Below are 7629 nucleotides of genomic sequence, written 5' to 3' on the forward strand. Positions count from 1 at the left end.
TAAAACTATTTAGTTTTGGGAAATTTTTAAGTTAAAATGTCTTCCCAAAATTTTTTTTTTCACTGAAAAAGGGAAATCACTTTAGGGTCGGGGTGACTGGGCTTTAAATTTTACTAAAATCTAATAATGTTTTTAAGTTTCTGACATTTTTGAAGTTGGGCGGTAAAAAATAATTTAACCTTTAAAAAAAAAGTTTTCAAAATGTGCAGAGGGTTTTTGCTATATTTGTATGATAAGAATTAAGGAAAAAAACAACTTATTTAATGTTACGCCGCTTTTTTTTTTGGAATTTTTTAAGAAATTGTGTACAGTAGTCTTCAGACCTCGCTGTAATCACTGTCTGGAAAAACTTTGTAAAATTGCACATCGGAGTACCTCTGTGTTGCACTGCTCTACTACCCTTGAATGGAAGAGAAAAATATTGTTTAAACAATTTATTGTGGGTAAAGGGTTTAATGCTACTTCCAACAACAATTTAGTCATATCACGACGGCAGTAAATACTTGCCCTGCTACTAAGTTTACCAGGTATACTAGTAAATATTAACTTGCACTACAGAATTTTAATATTGGTTAATGTCACATATAATAATGCAATACATGGCACCAAAGTAAATATTAAAGGCCAGGAGGTCTTCTGCACAAAAAAGCATTTAGCCATCCCAACAGTAGAGACTTGTGAATAATTCCATTGTTCAAATTGAATATTATATTAAAGTCATGAAAATGTAGACTTCTTCATGTTTCCAATGGGCTTTTTTAAAAATATTTCTGACTGTATTGTTATTTAAAAACAATTATTGGAATCCTATCAAGTTATATTCACTGATAGACATGACAATATGTATAATATCAATTTAGTATCAAATCTGAAGAATCCATTTCATATATAAACATGTGTATACATGTACATGTACCTTGTTAGAACCTGAGCTCCTTAATTTCACTGAAGCATTCATACTATCCCTCTGTCCACCTGCAACACATGGGAGATAAATGCTATAATACTTCAATAGTAAGTAAATAATAAATATTTACATTAAAATAAGCAACTTCTCATTTCATAATTATATGAATGAAACAGAGACACTGTTCCCTGGGTTTTAAATCAAGCTAAAAATGATTATGTTACTTAAAATATGGAATTTAAAATTGCATACACAACCCTAAACCAAGTCTAGCACTGCTGCAAACATAGACTTGCAAAGGATAAAATTCCTCCAGTTATTCAAATAATCTTAAGTTCGAATACATTTTAATATGAATACAAACTTTTAGATTTGTCCTCAGCTGTACAGGTGTCAGAGGTTCTAGAGATATGACCTTGTAGACATGGTGTTGGCTTACTTGATGGGTTTGATCTGCATACATCTCTCTGAAAGCAGTACAAATTTATTTACAGATAATTTAAATTTGCATTCTGTAGGCCTACATATGATTGATAAATACAATCATTCACAATAAAGTAATAAAAATATGTGTGTAATGTAATCTATTATAGCTCATATGATTTATTAACTATATTGCCTTATGTGGCATCAGAAGGTAACACTCTGTAATGTCCCATGCAAACAACTTATATGGCACCAGACAGTATTGAACAAGATATAACAATGGTCGTAGGACAGGGCGGACCATGAGACAGGGCAAACCATACCAGGACGGACCATATGTTTGGAAAGGGCGGACCATATCTTGGAAAGGGTGGACCATGACTCGAGATGAGGTGGACCATAATTTATTTCAAATTTAATTCTGCTATTTCATTTATTTTATTTTTTTATCTTTTAATATCAATGTTATCAAAAACAAAAAAATGTTTAAAAAAATAAATTAATATAATTTTATACTAGTACATGTATACAATGTATATTACAGTGAATACTTAGTCAGAGTATTAACATTTACAGTACCCTTGCAATTATAAGTATAAAATAGGTAGGGTAAGATAGTGGGAATGGATTGAAAAAATCTTATAAGTAAAACATATTTTCGTTCTGCACTGAAGTTAATAAACTTGACAAAATTACTTTAATTGTAATATTTTTTTATATAATCCATTCATAACATTTAAGTTTTATAAAGGAAAAATGATTATTTATACAGTAAAAACTCTGAAAACCGGACCCTCTCCGGACTTAACCAAAAGTCTGGTTTTCAGAGGTTTTCGGTTTTTAGAGGTTTTATACTTTAAAGATCCTGTCACACATTTTTTTCATGGTTTTATTTCATAAATATGATGCTCAGATTAAGATCTGTCAATATTGTAAGTTCCAACAAGCATTATTTATAAAGATATTACCGAATTTAACATTTCATGTAAATAAAGGGAGGTAATTATAAATTGATTTTCAATAAATATTAAGTCAAATTTTCCAATAAGAAAAGAATGCATGTAATTTATTGATTAAATATAATGTGCACAAATATTTGCAGTACTAATTTTACATATTCTTCGATGTTTGAAAATTGTTTTATTTGCATAATTATATACATATATAAATTTTTGCAAGTGTAGTATACACACAGTGACAATATCAATCAAAAAACATACAGGATCTTTAATTGATAATTATGATGTGATTGAACTATGACTTTGTTCAAACATTTTGTATTTACTTTTTAACACTTTTGTGTAAGTCATATTTTAATTTCTTTAAGCAATAAATGTCTTAAGTGATTTCATTATGCAAATCCATGAATATAATTCAGAAAATCAGAAATTAAAACAACATATCTTTTTAATTGGCTTTTGAAATATGTTATTAATGCAATTTAGTATTACTATGTTTGCATATAATAAATATCCAAACAAATATCAACTTTTTTAGCAAAGCAGGAATCATTTTACAAAAGTGTCCCAATTCTTTTTACACATTTTATATTTAACAAATTTAAAACATTTAGAAAAATCATACCTATACAGGGAAAGGCACAATTGTAATGAAAGAGCAATAATTTAATTGCCAATAAGAAATTAGCACACACTAACAAGTGTTTTCACACCTGCATAGATAAAAAAGGTGATCATTAACTGGTCATTAAACATGTCACCTGTTGAGATTATGTTTTAATATACATTAAAATACACAGAAAGTTGACACTTAAAATTGCTGTCCGGTTTTCAGAGGATTTTTTATGCATGTTTAGCATTAGAAACCATAGAAAATCGTCCGGTTTTCAGAATTCAGAGGTTCCGGTATTCAGAGGATTTTTTTTCAATGAACATATAAGAAGAAAATACGGGACTTTTGAAATGGTCCGGTTTTCAGAGGATTCCGGTTTTCAGAGGGTCCGGTTTTCAGAGTTTTTACTGTATTAGTTCATTCCTTACTAACTATAGGACAACCAAGAATAGTTTAAATACAATTCTAACACAACCCGCATTTTTCCCTATTGAACATAGAAGAACTGAAAGTGTGTGTTATCATGCTATAAAATCACTGTTTGACGTTCTATATTTAGACATGTGACGGTAATCATTATAAACGTGACGTAACCACTAAAAATGTGACGCGCTGACAATAAGTACGGACACAAATCAGGCGCAATTTAGCTAATTATCATGCACGGGCAGCATTTATTTGTTGATGTCGTGTTAGAATCGAAATAATATATCCAAATCGGTGATTTTATTGCTTGATAACATCACTGTTTGTCGTTCGGATGCGCATCATTATATCACTCGGGCTACGCCCTCGTGATATAATTCCCCGTATCCGAACTCCAAACAGTGATGTTATTGAGCAATAAAATCACAGTTTGGGATATATTATTTCTTAATCGTCAATGTATATCAATTTGCTAAACAGACAGCATCTTAAAGTTCATGATGTAAACTAACTTGTCAAAGGAATCAAAATTGAAGGAAGTCAACCACGAGAAAGGAGTCAAAAAAGATAAAATATTCCATCAAGACACTTTCCACCAAAAAAAAAATAATTCTGGATAGGTGCGCAATTTTGTTTGTAATTCCAGACCGCCTCGTCTTGAGTCAGGGTCCGCCCTGTCCCAAAATATGGTCCGCCCCATCCAAACATACGGTCCACCCTGTCTCACGGTCCGCCCTGTCCGTAATTCATAACAATATAACACAAATCCATTTTTTTCCATTTTTATCTTTTCTTTATTTTGATATTAAATGAACATGATTAAACAAATAATTATGTCAAATCAAAAATTACATATCAATCAATACATATTACATATCAAGATCAAAATTTCTCTTGTGTTTTCTTTTAAATGATAACTTATAATTCGACTAACACCTTTGTATCACTCATTCGCATAGCCTAATTAATTTGGCGTGAACGGTTTGACCCATTTTACAGACTTTTTTTTCTTACTGTCAAACCGTTGGAAAAAGACAGCGCCCGTCCAAAATTATCTCGGTGTCTCTTTTACAAGTCTAATTAGTTGGACTATCATTCCGAATCATTAGAGAGGGTATCATGTTGCCCTAAGCCGCTTGATAATTGCAAAGGCCGGTGTAAACAATGTCTTTGACGTCACACCGTATACAGATCAAGATCAAGATTCACATTAAAGTTTTGACTGCAAATTGCATATAAGAAACTAAGGTCGTAAGGGAAGTAACTCATACTATCTGAACCCCATCTGCGAATTATGATGAACGATGATTGGCGTGATTATGACAAGTAAGAGTTTCAACAATATTATTTTATCACAAAACGTCAAAAGACTGTCTATGCGCAATTGGCGCAAAGATATAAACTGATAAAGATGTTAGCTTTAATCTTGTAAAAACAAACCTTTTAACATAATTAGAGCTGTCATCGATATCGACAATATCGATGTATCGTTGATATTTTTTTGTCGATCAATAATCGATACACATTTTTAAAAATCGATGCTTTTGACTTATAAATTAAATGTCTAGAAATTATAAAATTCACCCAAAATATATGCAAAAACAATTATTTATATCAAATGTGTATGCTTTTTGTTATATAGTGGAATTATTTCATAGCAATGGTGACAAAAAATATTGTATAGAAAAAGATCATGCAGTGGACAAGACACTGTACAGAACATGTTTTTGACTGAAATCATTGAAACAGGTATGAAAATGGATGACAAGACAAGTGAGTATAGGAATATTTATCGATATATCGGTGTATCGTTGATTTTAGTTACTTGATATCGATATATCGTTGATATGCTTTGCACTGAATCAATGACAGCTCTAAACATAATAACAAAAATATAACAAAATAACCATACCAAGACTTCTGAAACCCTTTGGTCACATATCCTCGATGATATCTAACACTGTATTCCCTTTCATACTCGTCTAGTTGAAAACATCGGCTGGCGCATTTTTCCGGAATGTTTTTGATGAAATTCGTTGCTGTTCAGACGGTTTACGGCAGATGATTTGTTAAACGGGCAAATGAAAATCTGTATAGCACTTTCGCTTATATATATCTGTCTATATTATGTGTCTCTCCACGGTTACACATTTAAACGGATCCGTTTCGATTTTATTTATTAACGTTCATGATTTTTTTAATGTTTAATCGAAATGACAAGGGCTCATCTGGAAGGGCGATTCAGGCAAAAACTTTGCCAATAATCTTAATTCCCAAAGAGTAATTATTTGTGGCGAATGTTAAAGAGCAAGAGATTGTATCCGCCCCTTGATGACTTGGAGACTGCATAAATTGATAAACTCTCCTTCCGCGAATTCAAGAAGCCAGTCGCTTTAACTAACTACCCTTATACTGCTAATGAGCGAGTAAACACCGGGAGTAGAACCCCGCCTTACTCTAAACAGTAAATAACGAGAGCATCGGCCCCGAAACTGGTATATATTGTGTGACCGTTTTGCGAGTTTAATATGTGGATTAGGCGAATAATTATACATTTGTTTTTTCCCAATTAATCTAAACAAGTGCAATATTCCCTAAATTGATATACACAATGCACCTCGATAAATGGTGTTTAACCCGAGTAAAGGCGAGGTGCATATGAGTTTTCGCACGGCATTCAAAAAACTGTTGTCCAATTAAAAATGGATTAATTTAAATTAAATGATCAGCCGACTGGATTAAATTTGTTAATCATAGCTTTGAATGATTTTCAGTCCGTTAACATCAATATCTCGTTACTGTAAAAATGTTATGTCGACTCACATCATGGCTACAGGGCGAAATGCCCAAACCTAGCAGTAAAAGAAAGTTAGATGAAGATTCTGATACACCTACGTGGAAAATTTAAGAAAGACCAATTCGCAAAAATCAGTTTGATTGGTATGTTGTAGACAGTGCTTACGCACGTAGGCAAGACATCCCGGCTAAAAACTACGAATCATGATGTAACTTGTAAATACGAAATACATGTATATAACAAAAAATTTGTCAGGAAAGAAGTGTTCTTTTTGTTCAATCAATAAATATACTTTTGTTTAAATGTCATAAATATGAGGCTCAGATTAAGATTTATCAATATTGTAAATTTCAAAAAGCAATTATTTATGAAGATATTACCCGAATTTGACATTTCATGAAAATAAAGGGAGGTCATTAGAAATTTATTCATATTTGTAGCTCAAAAAACATTTAGATGCATTGCCAGATCTACTATTAATTAATAAAGTGACTGTAGAAATATTATAAGTGTTGTTAATTGTGTTTATATATATAGTTAAAGGATTGTATAGCCATGCATGTTAATGCATACATATTGGGTTGTTTTCACTTCTCCCTAATTTTCGCGAGGAAGTCCCTTCTCCCTAAAAATTTCCCCCCAGGATGAGCCCTGATGACCATATTGTCTTACAAAATATCTTAATCATAATTGCCTGTAATCATAGATTTTATCAACTCTAATTGGTTTCCAAAGTAAAAATACAGAAAAAAAGGGGTTTACAACCGTCCACACAAGATTACTGTACAATTATCGCTCATGACATAAAACATTTTTGGTAAAGTTGATTTCCTTTGATCTTTCAAAAGAGCGAAATGGGGATACAATGCAGAAAATGTTTGCAGACTCAATCGTGATGAGCCCTGAACATTATTTGTACATGTATTAAAGATAGAAAGTAATGTGGTGTAGTATAGTACATAGAAGTACCACCGTTTAAACAGCATCGTTTCGGTTCTTTTCAATCGTGTTAACGTTTACAAAAATAGTAAACGTGGGAGCCTAAGCAGGCATCTGTGAATCCGAGCAGTCTGATCAGGATCCATGCTGTTCGCTATCAGTTTCTCTACTTGTAATAGAGTTGGTAAGCGAACAGCCAGTGATTTTTCTCACTTAATTGGGAAGAGGCCTTAGCCTCTTGATTTTGGGAAAAAATATCGATTAAATTGCTTATTTGGGAAGAAAAAAGCAGGTTTAAGTTAAGATTTTTGGGAAAACTGCATGATTTTAAAGAAATATTCAATTGGGAAGAGGCCCTTTTTCGGAGTCTGTTAATTAAGTAGGAAAATCACTGACAGCATAGATCCTGATCAGACTGAGCGGATGCGCAGGCTGGTCTGGATCCATGTTGGTCACAAACACACTATGTTGGTTTTGTTGTGACGCGGCTCATATCATAACAATATATTTTATTCAACATAAAATGACTCGTCAATGCACCCATATAATTTTACAGTCACTA

The 7629-nt window shown here is 32.2% G+C and overlaps 1 long non-coding RNA gene across 2 annotated transcripts; it reads right to left on the reverse strand.

The window, feature by feature from the left end:
* Positions 1 to 277: 277 nt before the first annotated feature.
* Positions 278 to 5339, reverse strand: LOC132723315 (uncharacterized). Of its 2 annotated transcripts, none has more exons than XR_009624731.1 (4): positions 5244 to 5339; positions 1272 to 1374; positions 917 to 975; positions 278 to 400 (listed from the first exon to the last, which is right to left on the reverse strand). It is a non-coding gene; the product is annotated as an uncharacterized LOC132723315 (long non-coding RNA). The 2 variants fall into 2 exon arrangements; XR_009624732.1 differs by having other exon boundaries at positions 323 to 395.
* Positions 5340 to 7629: the final 2290 nt, after the last annotated feature.

The sequence above is a fragment of the Ruditapes philippinarum genome, unplaced genomic scaffold (genome assembly GCF_026571515.1).
Source record: "Ruditapes philippinarum isolate M1 unplaced genomic scaffold, ASM2657151v2 ctg10444_1_1_1_1, whole genome shotgun sequence".
Classification (NCBI taxonomy): Eukaryota; Metazoa; Mollusca; class Bivalvia; order Venerida; family Veneridae; genus Ruditapes; species Ruditapes philippinarum.